The sequence below is a fragment of the Cervus canadensis genome, chromosome 4 (assembly GCF_019320065.1).
Source record: "Cervus canadensis isolate Bull #8, Minnesota chromosome 4, ASM1932006v1, whole genome shotgun sequence".
Lineage (NCBI taxonomy): Eukaryota > Metazoa > Chordata > Mammalia > Artiodactyla > Cervidae > Cervus > Cervus canadensis.
The window spans coordinates 16,245,645-16,268,614 of NC_057389.1; the positions used below are offsets into that span (position 1 = coordinate 16,245,645).

At 41.7% G+C, this 22,970-nt stretch overlaps 1 protein-coding gene across 10 annotated transcripts in view; it reads left to right on the forward strand.

The window, feature by feature from the left end:
- MCTP1 (multiple C2 and transmembrane domain containing 1) overlaps positions 1 to 22,970 on the forward strand; it is a 558,463-nt gene that overhangs the window by 513,102 nt on the left and 22,391 nt on the right. The gene's annotated exons all lie outside the window — the stretch shown is intronic.

A 22,970-nucleotide genomic window follows, 5' to 3' on the forward strand; every position in this document is an offset into this window, starting at 1 on the left:
CTGGCGTGGCTGGGAGGCACAGAGGCTGCAAATTGGCAGCCAAAGGGTTGAATTAGGCTGTGGACAACATTTTAAAAGCAATCTTCAGAAATCTGGAGATCTCATAGGAACGATGTGAATCTGAGCTCTTCTTGAAAAATAGAAAGTTCTGGCAATACTGAGTTAGGGTCCTATGTGGCCATGATCCTGGACAGCTGGGCACTCCTCTGTATAAGGCCTGTATTCTCACCCCACCTGGTCTGTGAGGCATTTGAGTTTGTGTCCCTGAGAGCAACTCGTTGGCACCTGTCATAAAGCATTTTTCAAATTCTCCTTATCTCATTTCATCTTCCTGAGGCTGCAGGCTCTGTCCTTTATTTCTCTCTCTCTCTCTCTTCCTAGCATGAAATCAGTGTGTGGCATATTGTAGGCCCTCAATTATCTTTTTATTGAATTGAATATAAGTAAGTTTGCAAGTTTCCTAATAAGCCCAACACTTAATATTTTCCCAACTAGAGATTTGGAGTTAATTTGAGTGTAGTCAATTCTATTTGTAAAAAAAAAAGAAAGAAAGAAAGAAAGAAAAATTGAAGTGACAAAGCAGATTTTTAAAAAAACATTGGATTACACTGATGTTTTCTTTAGATTTTCATTAAGTGTTTGTTGCTGATTGTTCTCAATCGTGGATGATAAATCATTTTGCTCTCTCTATGAAGTCTTCCCTGCTTCCATTAGTTGGCCATCTCCCCACCTCTCTGCTCCTCCAATGTAGAATTGATCAGATAGAATCCAAAGAATTTGTTTACTAGCCTCTTCTCTTGTGAGCGAGGACTAGGTATTATTCATCTTTGTATAGCTCACACTCAGCAGAAAGTCTGGTGAATAATAGGTGTTCAATACGGTTTCAGAATTATTTGCCTAAAGCACATGCACAGTAGCTACAAAGATGATCTAAATTGAAGCTTCTTTAGCCTGACATGAAGGGACATAGACACTACTTCCTCATGGTTAATCAATGGTATTGATAGGTTAACACAGCATTTTTCTTGATATTTCCTTGCAGTTAAAAATTTAACATTAAAATTCTTCAAAGGGTATATCTTGTTGTTGCGTTTGGGGCAGAACCAAGAAGCTTCAGAAGTCTCTTCTTTCTTCTTTAGAAGTGATCTTAAGAGGCAGTAATTGAGGTCATTAGCCTGTGCATCTCTTTGCCTCTGGAGGCCACCAGGGCTTGTGTATTTGATCTATTAGCAGCCACAATTCAGTGGTCAAGTCTGACTGCATTGACCAAAACAAACCATGGCGCTCCATTTTCTTAGTATCACCAAACCCAGGAAATTAAAAACCTGTAGAAGGACTTAAAGTTAATACATGTCCTTTCTTCTGTCTTCTGTTGTTGGGCAATAGTAAAAGTGTGACAGAGTCATTTCTTCTTGTTTTCCACTTTTCAGGAGTTGCACCCTAATATTTTATCACCTTAATGACACTCTAGATTTTGTCCTTAAACTATGCAGCCTATGTGATGCCATTTAAACATTCTGGAAGTAGAATAAGCTAACTAACATCTAACATTTATGGAATGTGGCTGCAGACTGAGCCGTGGGATAAGCAATTTATTGGACTTTTATATGTGATCTTTATAACAACTGCAACAATGGATACTGCTATTAACTCAGGTTTTACATATGAGGAAACTGAGGCTAGAGAGGTTAAGAAATTCATCCAGGGTCACAGGGAGGAAATCACAGAGTGGAATTCTACCAGCTAGGCAAGCTTTTTCCCTCTGCTGTCATAGAGTAGGATACCCCTGCCCTACCACATCCCCATAGTGGCATTAGCACAGCCTCCAAAGGAGCCGTCCAGATCTGAGTCTTGAGCTTGCGTTATTTTTCTTTAATTTAGCGTTGTTAATTAGCATTCATATCAGACACCATCTTGAATTTAACACCATCGTTCAGTTCATCTCAGTTCAGTCGCTCAGTCATCTCCAACTCTTTTGCGACCCCATGGACTGCAGCACACCAGGCCTCCCTGTCCATCACCAACTCCCGGAGTTTACTCAAACCCATGTCCATCGAGTTGATGATGCTATCCAACTGTCTCATCCTCTGTCGTCCCCTTCTCCTCCTGCCTTCAATCTTTTCCAGCATCAGGGACTTTTCCAGTGAGTCGGTTCTTCACATAAGGTGGCCAGAGTATTGAAGTTTCAGCCTCAGCATCAGTCTTTCCAATGAACACCCAGGACTGATCTCCTTTACGATGGACTGGTTGGATCTCCTTGCAGTCCAAGGGACTCTCAAGAGTCTTCTCCTACACCACAGTTCAAAAGCATCAATTCTTAGGCGCTCAGCTTTCTTTATAGTCCAACTCTCACAGAAATACAGTCACTTTCTTTTTCTTTTCTTTTTTTAACCAACTGCTGCTGCTAAGTCGCTTCAGTCGTGTCTGGCTCTGTGTGACCCCATAGACGGCAGCCCACCAGGCTCCCCCATCCCTGGGATTCTCCAGGCAAGAACACTGGAGTGGGTTGCCATTTCCTTCTCCAATGCGTGAAAGTGAAGTCGCTCAGTCGTGTCCAACTCTTCATGACCCCATGGACTGCAGCCTACCAGGCTCCTCCATCCATGGGATTTTCCAGGCAAGAGGACTGGAGTGGGGTGCCATTGCCTTCTCTGAAAGCAGATACAAATATTTGTATGTTTAAAACCAGAGAGTCTCTTTGTGTTTTCTCTTATACTTTGGTTTAGGAAGCAAAGTACAATTAGAAATGCATAAACCAGTGTTTCACCTTATATTTCTATTGTGAAGGATCTTTTTTTTTTTTTTTTTTAAGATTTTGATTTACAAGAATCACTCCTGGGAGTAGATAGCGAAGCCACGTATTTTCTGTGAAATATCTGAAATTATAAGTTTTGGCAACAGAATTGTATAAGACTCTAATTAGTTTGCTTCTCAGGGTTCTGCCACTCTATGCGTAGGCTGAAGATGGGTAGTTAATATGTTTTACTTCAGGGGGGAAAGAGATGGTACCAAGATGGCTGAACAGAAGCCCCTGGTCTTGAAGCTCTAGGCAACTTCCCACCAGCTTCTAGTAACCTCAGTTCTCCTTGATATAGATCCTTGGCTTTAATCCTTCACATTGTCTCATCCTCAAACAGCAACTTGTGTGTTTCTTTATCCCGTGTCCCCACCTTCTCTAGGAAGTCTTCTTAGGGTCATCCAACCTTCTTCATAATCACTCCCCCCAGAGTGAGTGCACTGAGGATTCTCTAGTGTTTGGAAGCATTTTCTTGTAGGGACTCTTCAGCTCCTCAAGGGTACAAAAGTCCACTGTACCTTCAAATGCCTGATTCAGGACACCCTGCACACAGTGGGTACTCAGAAAATAAGGACTGGCTGACAAGATAAACAAAGGCTGGGCCTCTCACGGACGGCCTGTGTATTTTATATAAGAATGGCTAAGGCATCAAGAGTAATGTCTCCATTTGTATTAAAATTATGAAATCCTACAGACAGATTTTCTGCCACTTAAAACTGCAGCAGATTCAATCCCAAGGGGCAGCTAGTTTACTGGGAAAACCTGACTCAGCCGGTTTAAATTATTTCTTTTGAGTCACTTAACTTCTGAATTTTCCCATTCAGTGTCTTAAACTCGACTTTAATACTGCATGCACTCCAAACATTTGCATTTAATTGCAGCACTAGTCTGTTTTCCTGTTGCCATCTGAAACATATTCATTATCAGTGTCAGGCTTACACTGAGAGAGTTTGGTTATTTATATCTAAAAAATCAAATTCAAAAAGATAACTGAAGGCGTGTAAGTCGATTTTTCTACTTTTTTATTGTCAGAATATGCAGGCTGTAGATACACAAATTCAAATCCTTGGCAAATCGTATTTGCAATGACTGTTTGTCTAGAGATAAATGGATATGAGTAGAGAAAGTTATTTTAGGAATGATAAGTCAACATGAATTTTATTTTTGCAATGTATATATATATATATTCAATATGTGTATGATTCAAGAAAATATTGTGTCTGGCAAGTAATTGCTGTAGCACTTCATGTAATGAAGAGATTTGAGCCTTATAAAAATGTATTTAAAACTGTCTTAAACCTTATTCCAAATTAAAGAGCATTAAGATCTTGTTATATGTTTATAACTACAGGGTTAAAATGGCGGTGTGTGTGGGCTGAATATCTACTCCCTGGATTATCCATTTTATTAAGACCAACCCATCTCCCTATTAGAATGTAGTGCCCTTGAAGGCACAGGTGGCAAAGTTCAATACCTTTTGTTACTCCAGGATATATTTAAATTAATTTAAGGACAGAGTGTTCCTGTAGAGCCATCAGTTCTTGTTGCAGTAGTTTAAATCAGAACCGGAAGCCTGCTGACTTGCCTTAGGTGATGTCAGGGGAATAAATGTTGATTTCATGAATCTCTGCCCTGTTGATCAACCACATTCTTGTCTAACAGGTTTGTGAAACAGTAAGTTTCTTTCCTTAAAGCAGAAGGTTGCTGCTGAAGACTGATGTATTTTAAGGATGGATAGTGACCTTTGAAAGGTTTTCATAAATCATTTACAGCTGACCTGCAAATACAAAGTGAAATGAATAGATGAGACAGATCCTTGCCAATATTAACCCTAACTATCACCTTAAATGCCCAGGTAATCCAAGAAGAACTCTTCTCTCGGCTTAATATACTAGGAAGCATGCCAGTTGCCTTCCTGAGTGAATATGCAAATGTATTGACATGAAGCTCCTGATGCTGCTGAAAAGATCATCTATGTTTTAACTAGAGAAAGATGACGGGGTGGTCAGAAGCCACACCTTGGAGTCACCTGTAGGCTCAAAGATCAGGCTAATGAAATACTATTAAGGATTGGAGGAAAGAGCCCTCCAGTATTTACTGAGTCTCAGTTTTTCACTTGGCTAGGTCCAGTGGAGACAGAATATTTAAAAACACGCACGAAGAATTGCTGCCAGTAGGGTGTTGCCCTCATTAGCAAAGAAACCATCTATGAGTCTACAGACACAATGGACACCGATGAAAGGGCAGAAAAAAACAAGTCAAGGGTGACTCTCGGGCTGCAGACCATCATTATTCTTAAGATTCATCACAGAAAGAGATGAATGAACTGCAGTTGTCAGGGAAGTCTTCTTGCAAGCAGAGGGCTTTGAACTGCGTCTTAGGGAGTGGGTAGCCATTCCCCAGGTGGAGTTGGGGCGAGGGGAGTTCCAGGTGGGGGGTTCAGTCTGGGGACAGACTGGGAAGAGTGAGGCATGCTCAGAGATGTCACAGTTGAACCTCCTGCTAAAATTCAGCTTGCTGAGCAAATTCAGAGAAAAGCACTTTGTAGCAGCCCCAAGTGCTTCGACTGGATGTATTGCAAATATATATATATATATAGTTTCTGTTTCCTAAGTGGAGGAATGACCTAAATGGCAGTGTTTGAGAGGCACTGGACGGTCCAGTCAGGATTGTCTAGTACCCCAATGCCAGGAGAGGTAAGGGCAATTGAGTGTAGACATTGCAGTACAGATTTGAGGAGGAATAAAAAGAGAAGTTATTATGTTGAATTGCTAGGGGCTAAAACAAGAGAAATTATCGAGAAAATGGGAGCTATCTCTAACACCTCTGATGTGTTCCGTGAGTTACATTAGGAGAACACACCAAATGTAACGTGCCTGTTGTTTCCTGAAAGTGCCGCTAGGTGGTGAACGTGCCTTATTTGTGGCTTTAGATTCGCCCTTTGCTTCTCTTCTGGTGAAAGGGGTTTAGCTCGTTTTGAAAATTCCAGCTCTTACTAAATTAGATTTTCTTTTCATGAAATATGACTTAATAACTTAAGGAGCTAGTTATTAATAGGTACAGGAAACTGAAATATTACTCAGTGGTAATTATTTCAAACACATCAGAACCTGTGTTGCAAAAATTAGAGCTGAGTAAAACTCCTATAGGATTCCCTATTTTATTTTAATTTTTCCTATTTAGTACCCACTCTGGAAACTTCCTTATTTAGTCTTCAAGTAGTGACAAGTATCTTTGGTAATTAATGACATCAACCTGTTTGGGTGCTTAGAGATTTGGAAATCGTGCTACATTCTAATATCGGAGCTGGCTGATCTGGGTGAGATCTCCTATTTATCTCCTTAGCTGTTTGCAGTGATGTGTTAGGTAATACTCTCATCTGCCAGTGCTTCTGCGAGCACCAGGAAGCTCCCTGCATGTGCTACCCCAACTCCACTGGCTTCCTCACGGTGTCTTACCTGACTGTAAGCACCAGGAAGGCAAGACCCATGTTTGTCGGGCTTAGCATTCTATTCCAGTGCCTGATAAGGCGCCGAACATAGCAGACCCGCAGTGAGTTAATGAACTTTTTCTGCTAGTCAAAAAAATAATATAGTGTTTTTCCCACCTGATCTCAGTAAATCAGGTACAACCATTTAGTGTATTTTTGGCAATGAGCTTACCTCTCTTACCGTACGAAAATGATTCAGAAGTTCATGCAGAATTTTCATGTGTGTGTGTGTGTGTGTGTGTGTGTGTATAAGAGGCCTGGCACTTTGGTATTAATCTTTCTAGATTAATTCAGCAAGATTATGATTTGGGTTAGGCTAAATTCTGAGTTAGCCTATATTTATATTGCTTATATTTAAGCTATATAAACATGGGAACACCTTTTACCATGGGATAGAATATTTGGATTTGGGACAGTGCTTCCCGAGCAATATTGTAAGTGTAGTGGCAGTCGTTGTGTTGAGTAATTTGTACTTGTCATTAATATTTCCAGTGAAGTGAAGAGAAGTCGCTCAGTCGTGTCTGACTCTTTGCAACCCCATGGACTGTAGCCCACCAGGCTCCTCGGTCCATGGGGTTTTCCAGGCATGAATACTGGAATGGGTTGCCATTTCCTTCTCCTGGGGATCTTCCTGACCCAGGGATCGAACCCGGGTCTCCTGCGTTGTAGGCAGATGCTTTACCGTCCAAGCTACCAGGGAATATTTCCAGTAATCAAGTATTATCAATAATATTGTATAGATTAAAAAAAGCTGAAGCCTAGATGGGATAAGTCAGGTACACAAGGACAAATAGTTACCCAATGATGGTCCAAACCTGGGGCTGTCTGGGTGAATAGCCTGTTATTTCTCCTGATGCTGTGCTTCCTGTCTGTACTACTGTGCTGAATTTTTCTGCCTGAAAACCCATCCAAAGTAGTAAAAGAGAGACATTTATCTGAACATACTTCCGTTGTTACATACCTTGGACGTAATATATAGCAGTAGTGATGGTCGCTCAGTCGTGTCCAACTCTTTGAGAACCCATCGACTGTAGCCTGCCAGGCTCCTCTGTCCATAGGATTCTCCAGGCAAGAATACTGGAGTGGGTTGCCATGCCCTCCTCTATGGGATCTTCCCGGCCCAGGGATCGAACTCAGGTCTCCTGCATTGCAGGCAGATTCTTTACCGTCTGAGCTACAGGGAAGCCCTGGTGTTAGATACCTTGGGTGTAATGCATAAATAATATTAAAATCTCTTTCAGAATAGCCATTTTGGTGGACATTGCCATTTAACAAGAAAAATTCTACTTCGTCTACTAGGGGTTTAGAAATTGTTCATGACCCTTCTATATTGTAAAATACTCTACTGGTTTGGCCATCTCTACAGCCAGAGGAAAACTATCCTCTTGTCTAGCCTGTATTACATACTCAATCATCTTTTAAATCACAATGATCATCACTGAATACAAACTGAAGTTTGAGTAGCACTTCATGTTTAATACAAAATGTAGACAAATACTTGATGAAAAGTGTAAAAACTGACCCCCTGGAGCCTCCACAGCAAGCAGGCTGGGCCTCCAAGCACTCTGGAAACACAAGAGGGGGCAGGGGCACGTGCCCGCTGCAGCCTGACAAGGACCCGGGCACCTGCGTGTCTCCTGGTGGGAGTGGGAACAGTGCAGTCTCTTTTGGAAGGCGATTTGGCAGTAGGTACCAACATTACAAAAACACAGATCCTGTGGCCAAAACAATTCCGCTTCCAGAAGTTTATCCTACGGATATACTCACATAGGTGTGAAATGATCATACACACAAGGTATTCTTGGGGGCTTCCCCGGTGGCTCAGCAGTTAGGAATCCGCCTGCAATGCAGGAGACACGGGTTCAAGCCTTGGTTCAGGATGATCCCCTGGAGAAGGAGATGGCAACCCTCTCCAGTATTCTTGCCTGGGAAATACTGTGGACAGAGGAGCCCGACAGGCTACAGTTCATGGGGTCGCAAACGGGTTGGACGCGACTTAGAGAGTCAACAGCAACATTCTTTGCTTCTACTTTTTTGTAATACCAAAATGTTAGTAAAGAACCTAAATATCCATTAAGGGAAAGCTGATTTAAAAAAAATTGTAGTACATCAGTATAATGGATTATTATGTAAGAATGAGAATTTTTTTTTAGCACTGAAACAGAACAACCATATATCTATATAAATAGACATAGATATAATCTATAGTTAAGTAAGAAACAAGGGCATGGCAAGGTTTAAAATATGACATTATTTGTGCCTTATGAAAAGAAAGGAAAGGACACACACAACACTCATGACTATATATATTTGCTTGACTTTGCATAGAATAATATCTGGGAAAATATATAAGAAATTGATAACATTAGTCCCTTATAGAAAAGGAAGCAAATTGGCTGGAAGCCATGGAGCAAAGGGAGGCTTTTCCATGCATTTAAACATACATTATCTATTTTTTTTTAAATTTTTTAGTTTAAAAACTTTTAGATACATGTATATCTTCAATCCTGCATTTCAAGTTTTAGGACTTCAGCTTAAGGAAATCATAAAAGATGTACCAAACACTTCTGTACAAAGATGTTCTTTATATCATTATTTATAAAATATATAGAGATTAATCAATGAAATGTTCAGCATTTAGACATTAAAAGCATGAAATATGTGCATAAGTGTTCACATGGTACATCTTTGTAAAATGCAACATATTTATTAAATATCAGGGTTTCGGATCAAGTCTGTCTTGTTCATTGAATCCTTAGCATCTGACACAAATGTCTGACACATAATAAATACATGATTAATACTCATGGAAAGATTAATAAACAGAAAAGAAACTAGAAGAATATTTTCTAAAATGTTAATGCTTACCATAGATGTTTACTTTCTTCTGTACTTGTTTTTACTTTCCAAATTTTACATAATGAACATGTACTGTTTTTATGATTGGAAAGAGGGACATTAAGTGTTGTAAGACTGCATCCTAAAAAAAAAATCCATGTTTTTCATGTCATGCCTATCTATAGAATGAATAGCTATTTTAATGAGTACTAGTGAGTGTTTGCATTTGATCAGCAGTGCTTACAGAAATTCTGGAAAGGATGGTGGTGGTATGTAAGTGGCAGCTGGTACATTTAGTGAGTATTGGAGGTACATGAGGGGATAATTTGAATGCTAATTACAATATCACTCTGCACTTAGGAGGGACCGCAGAACAAGGATTAGAGTTATTTGACAGAGCAGAGGTATGTTTACACTGAGATCTTGCCTGTAACATTAGACCTGATTTTTGTTTTATCCTTGTTTTTGACTACAGACAGCTCTAGGCTCAGGTCCCCATGCAGTACCTTGTGTATCTGTGATCTCTCTAAGATTATATTTCTCCATCTGCAAAATGAGGCTAATAGTATGGTCTTTGCAGGGTTGTTTGCAGAGTGTATTTCTAACTCAAGTAGAGAGTTTAGGCCAGGACCTGGCATGTAGAAGACTCTCAGGATCGCTTCCCTCCCTTTCTGCTTCTCCCACATCCATCACTGTGTCCTGGGTGTGAATGAAGGACTAAAAGTTGGGTTTTGTTCTTGTTTAGTCACCAAGTCACGTCAGACTTTTTTGTGACCCCAAGGACTGTAGGTGCCTCTGTCTATGGGATTTCCCAGGCAAGAATACTTGAGTGGGTTGCCATTTCCTTCTCCAGGAGATCTTTCCAACCCAGGGATCAAGCCTAGTGACTAATTTTTTAAGCAAACATTTTACTTAATCATACTAATGATCCTTTAAGATACAGATCATCCTGTTTTATTAATATGGGGAGGAAGTCCCTCCTGAGGAGCTGTGACCATCCTAAGACCACAGTGGCTAACACCTACCACAGGCTGATACCAAACACACAGACCTTCCCTGTGACCTCCAGAAGTTTGTTCTAAGGGAAGAAGATGAAAATCCTCTATCGATTGTATTGCTGTGCCTGAGGACCCTGGAGAACTTATCACATTAGTATGGGATCTGGATGTTTACCTAAAGCCACCCACCTTTTGATGTCCACCTTCTAGCCCTGAGAAATTCCTCATCATTCATGTAATCCCTGCAAATAAGATAAAGCAGGACTTTTAATGAAACATTATCTGTTCCTCCTTGCTGTCTGATTTCAGTTGTTTAACACAGAATGGTTTTCCAATGTTTTCCAATTGGTTTTTAGTTGGTTAGTTTTGGCTGAGCTGGATCGTCGTCGCTGCGTGGATTTTTCTCCGGTTGCAGCAAGCGGGGGCGACTCTCCAGTTGCGATGCCCAGGCTTCTCACGGCAGTGGCTTCTCTTGCTCTGGAGGGCAGGCTCCGGGTGTGTGGGCCTCAGCAGCTGTATCGCATGGGCTCAGCAGCTGTGGCTCCCAGCCTCTAGAGCACAGTACTTGTGGCGCACGAGCTTGGTTGCTCCCTGGCATGTGGGATCTTCCCTGATCAGGGACCAAACATGTGTCTCCTGCATTAGCAGGCAGATTCTTTACCACTCAGTCACCAGGGAAGCCCCCACTTCATGTTTAGTACATCTAAACACAATGAGCATATTTAAATAACAAAATTGGTGAGAGTGATCGAATTTGTGAAACCAAATTCCTATATTTGGAATAGGTAAAATTATTCTATAATTAATTATGTAAAATTAGACCTTAAATTTAAACAGTAAAAGTATAAGACTTCAATATATAAAGACAATTTTATAAAACCTATCTGAATGATATGACTAAATTTTGTGTGCCAAGTCACTTCAGACGTGTCTGACTCATTGCAACCCTATGGACTATACGTAGCCCTCCAGGCTCCTCTGTCCATGGGATTCTCCAGGCGAGAATACTCGGTGGGTTGCCATGCCCTCCTCCAGATCTTCCTGAACCAGGGATTGAACCTGCGTCTCTTATGTGTCCCGCCTGCCAAGTTCTTTATGTGACTAAAATGTTGATTAAATTTCTCAATTAAGCTGATAAGCTCCTAAGCTGAAATACATAAGCCATTTAGATGGATATATATTTTATCCTGGCAGGGGGAAAAAATCATAGCAACAACAATATTAAAAAGACTTTTCTTAAACTGTGTTTCTTAAACGCAGTCACTGAGGACTAAGTTCACCCTCATACTGATGAAATTCACAGGATGACTATCTCTTCCACAAAATGACCTTACACTGATTCCTGACATCACTGCCTTACATTTTTAATTGATATTTCCCATTATCTTTGCTAAGCTAGAGGAAATAAATAAATGCCCATTTCCTTAAAAAAAAGTATTTAAATGATCCTTAGAAACAGAAAAAGAAGAATGCAGAAATGAGAAGGAAAATTTTGGCATTTGGACTAATAAAGTGAATAATAAAAATTCTTCTTTTAAAATGTCAATTTGTAATGTCTTTGTTTCCCCAGCTAACAGTCTGCCTGGAGAACGATACTTCTATTTGTATTTTAGCATAGCAGCAGTTTGGCTCAGATAAAATATCTAATCCTTAATACTGGTAGATGTGCCAAAAAGCCACACAAACCAGAAGGTTAAAAATAATTTCTATCAACTCTGCACAGTGTGTTTGAGGAAGAGCAGATTGTTGTAACTTTCGTGCTTACAATCAGAGCGCATTCATAAACAGAGGCATTTAAACATTTGTGTGTATCTGATATCCGGGACATAGTGGAGGACAGGGAAGCCTGGCATGTTGCAGTCCATGGGGTCGCAAAGAGTAGGACGTGACTGATGGACTGAAAAACAGCAACAGCTTACCTGATATCGTAGAAACACCACGAGTTGGGGAGGAGAAGTCAATATTCATTGTAGTCTATCTTCTAACACTCAATGATAGTAAAAAAATAACAGTAATAATGTTTTTGAGAACTTACTGTATACTGAGAGGAGGTGAAATATTTTATAAATTCAGGGTTAATTTATTATATTAGACATATATATAAGTCTTTACTATATTACTATCTATATTTATATATATAATTTTACATATAGATATATATTTACTATATATAAATATATATTTACACATATAAATATATATTTATATAAATATATATTTACTATATATAAAAATATATATTTACTATATTCACTATAATATATATTTACTATACTTACTGTATACTATCTTTACTATATTTACTAATATATATATACACACTATATATTACTATATATATTTACTATATATCTTTACTATATTTACTATATATATAAATATACTATATATTTACTTTATTTACTATATATATGTAAGTCTTTACTATATTTACTGTAAGGCTTTGCTATATTAGATTTAAGAACAATCTTAAATCCCTCTAAGCAGGTAGTGATTTAGTCACCTGAGAGAAGGTATACCTGAAATAGTTTTCTTTGGCCTCCTGGAAAAAGTACGCAAAGAAAAGTTCTAGAAGTAGACCACACCCTCTCGCCGCCGCACTATATCCTGCCTCCCTGCTCCTGGAGGTTTTCTTGATATGTTTTTAAAATAGGTACTTGGTTTTATGTTGGTCAAGTTCTCACACAGTTTGTGTGTGTGTGGTGTTTGGCTCGAGTTGCTAATATTAGCTGTGATCCAGAATGCAGAGTGTTTATGATTTTATTACAGAGGTTCCTGTAAATATCTCTTTCTAAGTCCCTTCTGAAACACATGGGAATGGGGGCTAGCAGGAAAGGATGGAGTTTGAGGATGAAAAGCATGTAACTTACAGACAGCAAGCAGGGGCACCTTCGTGAGATGTGCAGTGAGCTTCTCCTTCCAGAAGGTATGGCTTTAAAACTTGCCTCTGGGTCACCACCTGTGTGCTGGGCCTTTGCTGTCCCCAATTCTTTCAGCTTCTATGGAAAACAATTCCTCATTCCTCTTTTTTTAAAAAAAAATATTTACGTATTTGGGTGCACCGGCTCTTAGTTGCAGCACCAGGGCATGTGGGATCTTTCGTTGTGGCTTGCTAACTCTTAGTTGCAGCACGTGGGATTTAGTTCCCTGACCAGGGATTGAACATGGGCCCCCTGTACTGGGAGCATGAAGTCTTAGCCACTGGCCCACCAGGGAGCCCCCCTCCTCACTCTTCTTGATGTTGGCATCTTTGTACCAGGGCTTCTCTGGTGGCTCAGAGCGGTAAAGAATCCACCTGCAATGTGGGAGACTTGGGTTCGCTCCCTGGGTGGGGAAGATCCCCTGGAGAAGGGAGCGCTCCTACCCACTCCAGTATTCTGGCCTGGAGAATTCTGTGGACAAGGAGTCTGGCAGGCTACAGTCCATGGGTGGCAAAGAGTTGGGCATGACTGAGCAACTTTCACTCACTCTCTGGCATAACGAGGATTGGGGGTAGAAGGTCCAATCAGAATATAGACTTGAGAGTTGTTTATTTCAAGAGTCAGACCAAGTATCGCTTGTGGTGGGACAATAGTAATCTTTTTTTCCCCTTTACTGTGATCAGTTGGATGCAAATGCATCTGAAGATCAACAATTTCTCCTTCATGGAGCAGCAAATATAAATCTGATGGGGCTGTTCACATACTTTAAAGACTGATCTCCTGCCATCCAGCCAGAATAATGAAAGTGAAAGTGAAAGTCACTCAGTCGTGTCTGACTCTTTGCAACCCCATGAACTGTAGAGTCCATGGCATCCTCCAGGCCAGAATACTGGAGTGGGTAGCCTTTCCCTTCTCCAGGGGATCTTCCCAACCTAGGGATCGAACCCAGGTTTCCCACATTGCAGGCAGATTCTTTACCAGCTAAGCCACCAGAATAATGAAACACACCTTAATTACCTGTGACCTGGCCAAGTTCTAGATTGTTTTGTTCAGTTACTTAGTCAAGATCTGTCTTTGGTCTCCTAAGAAATCAAGAGAGCCAGGAATAAAGAGCAGGAATTGGTGGGAAAGAAAAAAAACAGAGCCCTGTCTTCTTGTTCTTCCACCCCGGGTTTTAGCTCAAGTGCAGGCTCGATCACCAGTTCTGCTGGGGAGTCAATCCAAAAGAAGGGACTGTTATTTTCCTTAGAGGAGCAAATTGTGGCTATTAAACAAAATTCAAGTTGAGACGTTTTAACAGTAAGGTATGTGACGTCATTTCAAGCTTCATGAAAAGGGGTTAAATGAAACGCTGGGTAGGCTAAATGGATAAAATTCTTATTTTATGAAGGCAGTGAAAGAGACAGAAGTGCAAAATCAATAGCAAGGAGGATGGTGCAGAGCTCAAATAAATCACCCGACTGGGCCTATGAACAGACCTGAGAAAGACAGTGTATTTCCCGGTGAAAAGGCAGTTTCACACCCACTGCCTCTCCACCAGCTTCCTCTACCAAGCCCCTGCTCCAGCTCACTCTGAGCGAATGACTTTTCTACCTGTATTGTTCAGAAAGGGCTTCCCAGGTGGCCACAGAGGTAAAGAACCTGCCTGCCGATGCAGGTAGATGTAAGAGACGTGGGTTCAATCCCTGGGTCGGGAAGATCCCCTGGAGAAGGAAATGGCAGCCCACTCCAGTATTCCTGCCTGGAGAGTCCCATGGACGGAGGAGTCTGGTGGGCTACAGTCCGTGGTGTCATTCAGTCGGAGAGGACTGAAGCAACTTCGCACACACATTATTGAGAAAACAGAAGCAATTAGGAACCCCCACATCGTCACATTTCTTCCGCCAAAGTCTCAGGCCAAAATCTCAGACCTGCCTCCCATGTATGACACTCTTACCTTCTCTCCCGTCACAGGGGGGAGGTATCTCTGCCCTTCCCTCCATAGGGGCTTTGTCCTATCCCTTCCCACACACGTCACCCCTGCAGTAGATGCCCCGTTTTCTGCATCCCTTTCTCCTCTGCACTATATTTATTCCAAGAGCAAGTAATGCACGGTAGCAGGGAAGTGAAAGTTGCTCAGTCATGTCCCACTCTTCGTGACCCCACAGACTATACAGTCCATGGGATTCTCCAGGCCAGAATACTGGAGTGGGTAGCCTTTCCCTTCTCCAGGGGATCTTCCCAACCCAGGGATCAAACCCAGGTCTCCCGCATTGCAGGCAGATTCTTTACCAGCTGAGCCACCAGGGAAGCCTACACAGTAGCGGAGCACTTCTCAAACTTTACCTTGAGTATGCATCACCCAGGGATCTTGTTAAAATGCAGATCACTGTTTGAGTAAGGCTGCGTTTCCCATCTTAAAAAAAAAAATCCCCTCTTTGACCCCATGTGTATACTCGCCACTCGCCAGTCCCGTGCCCATTTTTTAGCAGCCCTTTACAACCAAACTTTCTGAGAGAGTTGTTTCCAGCGTGTCCGCTTTTCACTCATTGCTCAGTCAGTCCGCCCCAAGCTTCTGTCCCCACCACTGGACCGAAATTGCTTTTGTCAATTAACTCCATTTGGCGAAGAACCCATGGACAGGGGCTCCTTGACCTTGCTGAAGCAGAGTTTCAGAGAGATCACCCCTCCCTCCTTCTTGCAACACTTGCCATTAACTTCTGAGATGCCTCTTCCTAATTTTCCTTCTACGTCAGTCTTTTTTTCAGTCTCCTTTGCTGGCTCCTCCTCTGCCCGACAGCTACATTTTGCTGTGCCCTGGAACTCAGTCTTGTCCCTGGGCGACTCCCATCCCCAGGACTCATGGGCCTTCCGCACGCCTCGGACTTCCGAATCTGCATCTCCAGACCTGACTCATACCGACATCCAGCTATTGATGTCACCTCCTGAATATCTAACAGGCATATTTTTTGTGGCCCAAATGCATCCCTTCATCTCCTTTCTCCCCTAAGTTTGCTATTCTTCTACTCTTCTCTGGCTCAATTAAAAAAAAAAAAAAAAAAAACAACCAAAAAAACCCAGCCTCATTTACCCTGTCCCTCAACCAAGAATATAGGCAGTTCTTCAATTTCTCTGTTTCTTACCTCGCAGATCCAATCTCGTATCGTGTCTATGATGACTTTATTTGCAAAATATCCTGAATATGCCTACCTGGGTCTAAGCGTTCATCCCCTGGTGGACCACAACAATAACCTCCTCTCTTGGTCTCCATTATGCCTAAATGGTCTTTTTAAAATGTAAATTAGATTCTGTTTGTTTGTTTGTTTTTCCCTGAAACTCTCCCGATGGCTTCCCATCAGTCCTAGAATAAAATCTCCGCTCACTTTTCTTTACTTGCTGTCTGTGGCCTTACCCACTCCTCTGATACCTTCTTGCTCCGCTCCCCTCTCCACGTGGCTCCCAGCTGTGGGCATCCTTTGTTTCCTCAGACGAATCCAGTTTGGTTCCCCCTTAGCACTTGCGTGTTGTCTGTCCTGGGTCCCCTGCTCTTTTCCTGGTGAGTTCCCTCCTTGTTCTAGCGGCCAGCTTTTGGCTTCCAGATCAGTGCCTCCCACCCCCTCTCCCACACACCGGCTGTTCCAGCTGTCTTGACAATGGCTTTGGGGGACTTGGCTGATGGGAGGTGCTGAAAGGAGGGAAGAAGGAAGAAAACGGGAGAATTTCCCTCTTTCTGTGTCTTTCCTCTTTCTTCCTCCCCACCCCACTGCACTACCTTTGGAGACATTTTCCAGAAACAGCCTCTCCTCCATAATCCCGAGTACCGCCAAGCAGTTGGGACCATGGCTCCACCTCTTGTCCTGGTTCATCCACGTGGTCTGGCGTCTGGTCCCAAAATGCCCCATCCTTCTGGGAGTGGCTTCCTGCTTTGGCGATGTCTGTCACATTCTTATTCTCAGTGTAGCTGCTTCGCTGAGTGAAATTCTGTTTGTTTGAAATGCCTAGAGTAGTTTCTATCTTCCTGACCTAAATGGGTCTCAGGGATGAAGCTTGTCCCCAGAGCAGCCCTCTTAGACCTCTGAGTCACTCTCCAACACAAGCACCTGTTTTGATTCTGTTCATTACCTTTTTCACCTTCTGCTATTTTTCTTCTTCATTTACCTATATGTTTGTTTGGTGCTCTCTTTATTACCATTTGCCCAGAGTTTTGAATAGTGTCTTACATGTAGTTGGTATTCAGTAAGTATTTATTGAATGAATGCATAAAGGAAATGGACTGAGATTTAGCTAAACAGAATACTGCTCAAATTGGGAGGGGGGGGGGTGTCTGTTAATTTGCTTCAGTCATATCCGATTCTTTGTGACACTATGGATTGTAGCCTGCCCATGGGACAGCCTCCTCTGTCCTTGGGATTTTCCAGGCAAGAATACTGGAGTGGGTTGCCAGGCCCTTCTCCAGGGGATCTTCCTGACCCAGGGATCAAACCTGAGTCTTATGTCTCCTGCATTGGCAGGGGGGTTGTTTACCACTAGTGCCACCTGGGAATGACGTTAATGATCAGCCGGCTTCTAAAACTCAGAAAAGAAAAAAGACAATAAGAGAAAGGGAAATTAGGCAAAAAAAAAAGAAGAAGAAGAAAATGTTTTCCCTTGGGAACAAGGAAAATTAGTGGGGAGAAGGAAACTAATCAGTATATAATATCTACTAACACACCAGTGGCTTTATGTACGTGATTTCTTTCTGTTCCCATATCAACATTCAGGTAGACATTATCTCTGTCTTGCTGATGGGGAAACTGAGTGCCTGAGAGATTGAGTAAATTGTACAAGTCCGTTTGGCTATAAAACGCACAACAGTGGCCATCATTCAAGCCCACAGTGGCCAATCTGATTAGGACAGGCCCGGGAGCTGCTCTCAGTGTGATAGAGTGGGCCTTTGTTGTTTTCTTCCGGGTTGATTTTAGGACGAGCCTGTTTTTGTGATTTAGTCTGCAGTAAGAAAGGGGTTCAGGGGATAGGCCCACCTCATATATCAGCAGCATCCCGTCGAGCACAAAGTTGTTTCTCAGGGATGTGCTACATATGGCATCAATAAAGAAAGATGGGCCAGTTCCCTTCAAATTCAGCAGGCCCTTTATTTGTACCCACGTTGCCTCTGTTTTGTTGAATTTCATTGAAGAGCTCTATTGTCTTCTTAAAGGGGACAATTAAGTTCTCAATTTTGTCCTCAACTTGCTACATTATGGCCAGGTCTGAAATGCTGGATTATATTAGATTATGGGCTTCCCTGGTGGCTCAGATAGTAAAGAATCTGCCTGAAATGTGGGAGAGACCTGGGTTCAATCTGTGGGTTGAGAAGATCCCCTGGAGGAGGGCATGGCAACAAACGCAGGATTCTTGCCTGGAGAATCCCATGGACAGAGGAGCCTGGCAGGCTACAGTCCAAGGGGTCGCAAAGAGTCGGACACGACTGAGCACACATATTAGATTATGCAGTTTATAGGGGAACTGAGGGAGACAAGCCCCAAATGGTGGAACAAATTATTTTTTCCTAATCTGATCTCCCTTGTCTGGTGGATCCAAGTCAGGCCATCAACATGACTTTGACGTTGCATTTTCCCTGATTTGTTCTTAAGACCTTTCGCTATCCCCAAACATCGTGCTCTCAGAACCCTGAAAACTTACAGCAAACAAACAAATCACAGAAATTAAATAGCAATAAAACTGTTGTTGGCTTCATATAAAAAATATTATCCAGTGTTTAAATGGCAATTATTTCCAGAAACTTGGCAATTGTAACCGTACAAATGATGAAATTGATTCCAGTCGCAGTCCATCTCTGTTTGGAAAGGAAATACCAGTAGTGTTTGAAAAATGGATTATTAAAGACCTTGCTTTGCTGAAGGTGGCTCATATGTTCTATTTGCTAACACAGCATCTCGTTGAGGGAAAAAAAAAATAAATGCAGCTTTTCCCTACCCCAGATTATTTTCACTACAGATCTTTAGAGCAGGAAATAAAAAACAGCTAATGGTTCATGGGGCATGTGGAATTAGTTTAAGCAAAGCCAAGCCCTGGTCCTGCTGACTGCCTCCTCTTTCCTGTGCTGTTTTGTCTATGCTGGCCTTAGAATATGTCAACAAATCTCTTTTAAGCTCTGATGGGAAGAAAGGAGGGTGATTCTCTCTCTTTCTCTAAGGGAGTAATTTACAACAGATGTGCTTTTTTTTTTTTTTTTTTTTAAAGAAAGGTACAAGTTTGTCTTGTAAAATATTTGTAAAGAAAAATAGCCTCCGGATTTCACAAAGTAATCCTTACTTGGTCTTGGAGATGTCCCAGAGAGCGTTGCTTTTATAACACTAATATGATTCTTTGCTCACACAATTTGATTAAACTCAAGATTAGTTTTTGGGAAGAGCCAAGTTTAGATATCTGAAACAATGCAGTGAAGAAATACCATATGTTACTTGATGGCTCTTTGATAGTGACCTGAAAGGAGTCCAGTTTCAGTCATGAGACCTGGAGTCCCAGGAACTCTTTCTAACTAGAGTAATGAGACCCCAACTTCTCCAAGCCTCCCTTTCCTTATCCATAAAAAGGGGAAACCACCTGCCCCTGCCATCCAAGTGAGGAGATCAGTTAAAAATGCTTTACAAAATCCTATACGAGGTGAACGATTTCCATAACAAATCTATTCAAGAAAACATCTTCCAGGGTTCCATACCTTCATGTATATGCTTTTTTTTGGTATAGTTAGTAAAAGGAATCTTTTTTAAAAACTACTTTTTTAGTAAGTAGATTGGCAGCAAAGCTTGTGCTGTTTAAGATAAAATAAGAAATCATGGCTCTGATTCCGCCATGAGGCTCGTTGAAGAAAAAACCACTGATTCTAATGGGAAGTGTTACCTGCATAAGTGCTGACAGATAAAAATCACATGAGAAAAAGGTGTATGCTTTGCTGAGTATGACTGACTTCAGCCTTAGAGAGTGTGCAGCTTTCAGCAGGCAGGGAATACTGTAAAGAGATGAATTGACTCCTCATTTTTCAAATCCCGTATCTCGGATGAGGACAGGTATGGCTGGGGGCACCAAAGGCGAGAGAGCATAGATGGGGGTAGAAGCTTGAGTTGGGATGAAAGGCATCTGGTCTTTGGTTTGCTCATGTAGGGAATGAGAATAATAATACCCTTCACCCTTGTGTGACTGTGGCAAGGATCATGGAAAACGATACATGCTTATGTAAAATGATACAATCAGAGATAACCTGATTGTATTTAATGACAAAGAAATTATATAAACATAGTATTCCTTAGGTATCACAAATAAGGAGGAGAAAATTCTCATCTTTATGAATATTTAATAAAATTTATCATTTAAAAGTTTTTCAGTGGTTCCTTTTCAGTCTCTTCAAACTGTTAAGTAATATTAATGCCTAGTATGTACTGAGCACTTTGTGTGTTCTAGACATTTACGGTAAATGCTTTACATAGATTAAACTCAGTTTTATAGCCATCAAGGAGGGAGGCTCCATAATTACTCCCATTTTACAGATGAAGATAAGTAAATTGCTCAAAAATCACACAGTTAAGGCCATAATGGAAGCACAACCTGAACTAGGGTTAACCAAAGAGCCGGTTAGTCAGAAATCTAGAGTAGGGACGCCAGAGGATGAGATGGTTGGATGGCATCACCGACTCAATGGACATGAGTTTGTGTAAACTCGAGGAGTTGGTGATGGACAGGGAGGCCTGGCATGCTGCAGTCCATGGGGTCTCAGAGTCGGACACAACTGAGCGACTGAAGTGAACTGAAGACTGTGGTTGTCTAGAAGGTTCATAGCCTTCTCTAAACTCACTTGGCCCCTTAGCTGTGCATTTGAACTCCGGTCAGATTTAAAAACACATCTGGAAATGAAACAAATGATTTCGAAAGAGGCTTTTAAACACACATGTACACACAACTTTTTCATTAGAAACTGGGATAAAGAGGAACTCGCCTGGCACTGCTGTTTAGATTCAAAAGCAAGCCCAGGCTTCTGCTCCCTATTGTCACTCAGGCTGAGAGTACTGAACCCATAGAAAGGGCAGGAGAAACTCCATCCCCTGGCCATGTCCTCAAATAAAAGTTGTCCTCAAATGAATCAGTCAAATGGCCCCAGGGGAGCAGAGGCTATTCCACACCCTTGCTATCTCCTCTGTAAACTGGCTAATCATCACCAGAAGGGATTTTTTAGGACACACCCAATTTAACCTTTTTTTTTTTTTTCCCTCTCCAATGGGGCCTAAGGACAGGTAGTGACTTGTCTTAGGCCAGCATAATCCTGAGTGTGCTTTCACATTTTCTAGACCTTTCTACAATGGGTGCATTTTGACTTTGCAGAATTCTTATCTCGACACTTGGACTGTCCTGGGTGAAGGTTTCCTTTGCCACTGATTTTCCTGCCTGGTTACTTGGGAACAGCAGCCTCAGGGCCTCTGCTGTGGCTTCTATCGAGGTCAGCCTGGAGCCTGGCCTTGTGGCCTTTTCCCTTGAGAGTCCGTCTGAAAGCAGAGCTTCTCCTGGGGCAGAGCGCCCTGAGATGGCATCATCTACAGGACCGCCCCCTGCAAAGTATACTTCCTGCCTGCTGGCAAGGAGGTTAGTCAGAGGTTTTGACACTGATATATAGCCCTAATCTTTCAAGCGATTACATGAACTAACTGGACAGTTACAAGGAATTTTCTTCAATGGTTAGAGAGAGGGAGACTGGCAAATCCCTCAAGGTCTACATGATGAGGGTTTTTTGAGTAGCAAGAAATTGGGCTCCAGGGAACTCTTCCTCCCAACAGCAGGTTCATCTGTGCCCCCTGGGTACTTTCTATAAGGTTTATCTACATTTATATTTAATGAAAATGTAACATTTTATGTATAGCCTTTTACAAATAATACTTTTGCTTAATTAGAACTTAACGTGGATAGTCAGCGAGTTTCATTTTTGCCTGGCTTCAAGTCACCTTCAAGAATATTCACCTTCGCTTCCTCATATTCACTCCCAGGCTGTTTGTCTCCTCCTCATCCTCCTGTCCCGTGAAGTTTTCCTCCCCTGTTTCCTTTCTCTTTCCTTCAGTCTCCTCTTTCTGCCCTTTCCTCCTTTTCCTTGTCTCTGTCTCCTTCTCTCCTTTCCTCCCTCCCTCTCTTGGCCCTTGTTTTCTTTCGTTCTTTCTTTCCTGGCTTTCATCCCTTCAAGACTGCCAACTGCCATTTTTAAATGCCTGTTTACATCGCTTGGCCCGAGGGATAGCACTTTCCAAATTTTTGTTACTTTGCAATCACCTTTAAAGTTACATGCAGAATGTATAACATTAATGGGGCAAGGCACAACTAAATGTGATTAAAAATTGTACTGCAGAAAATGGGGACTGGAAAGCTAAGTGTACTGAATAGAGGAAGCAAAAAAAATTAAGACCAGGTAAATGTTCTAAAGTCAGCAGAAGGAGGGAAAAAAAAAAACACCTCAATGTAACATTATAAAGAAACTAATATCACTTTCTAAAATGGAATCTGACAAGTTGACACAAAGTCATCTGGGGCACGACTAAACATGCATAAGAAGTTCCATACATTTAGGCTTCAAGTCGCTTCAGTCGTGTCTGAATCTGCGATCCTGTGGACTGGAGCCCACCAGGCTCCTCTGTCCATGGGGTTCTCCAGGCCAGAATACTGGAGTGGGTTGCCATGCCCTCCTCTAGATATATTGAGGAGTTCTAATATTTCAAAATTTTGTTTCAATAGGAACAAAAACAGATAAAAGTAATTTGAATTATCTTGATAAGGAATTGTATCCAAACTTTTACTACTATACTACTCCCGCTAAGGGACAGTTATTTGCACCAGACATTGTACTAAGAGCGCTACCTGGCTTATCTTATTTAACTTAGTCCTCTCTATAACTCTGAAATGTAAATATTTTT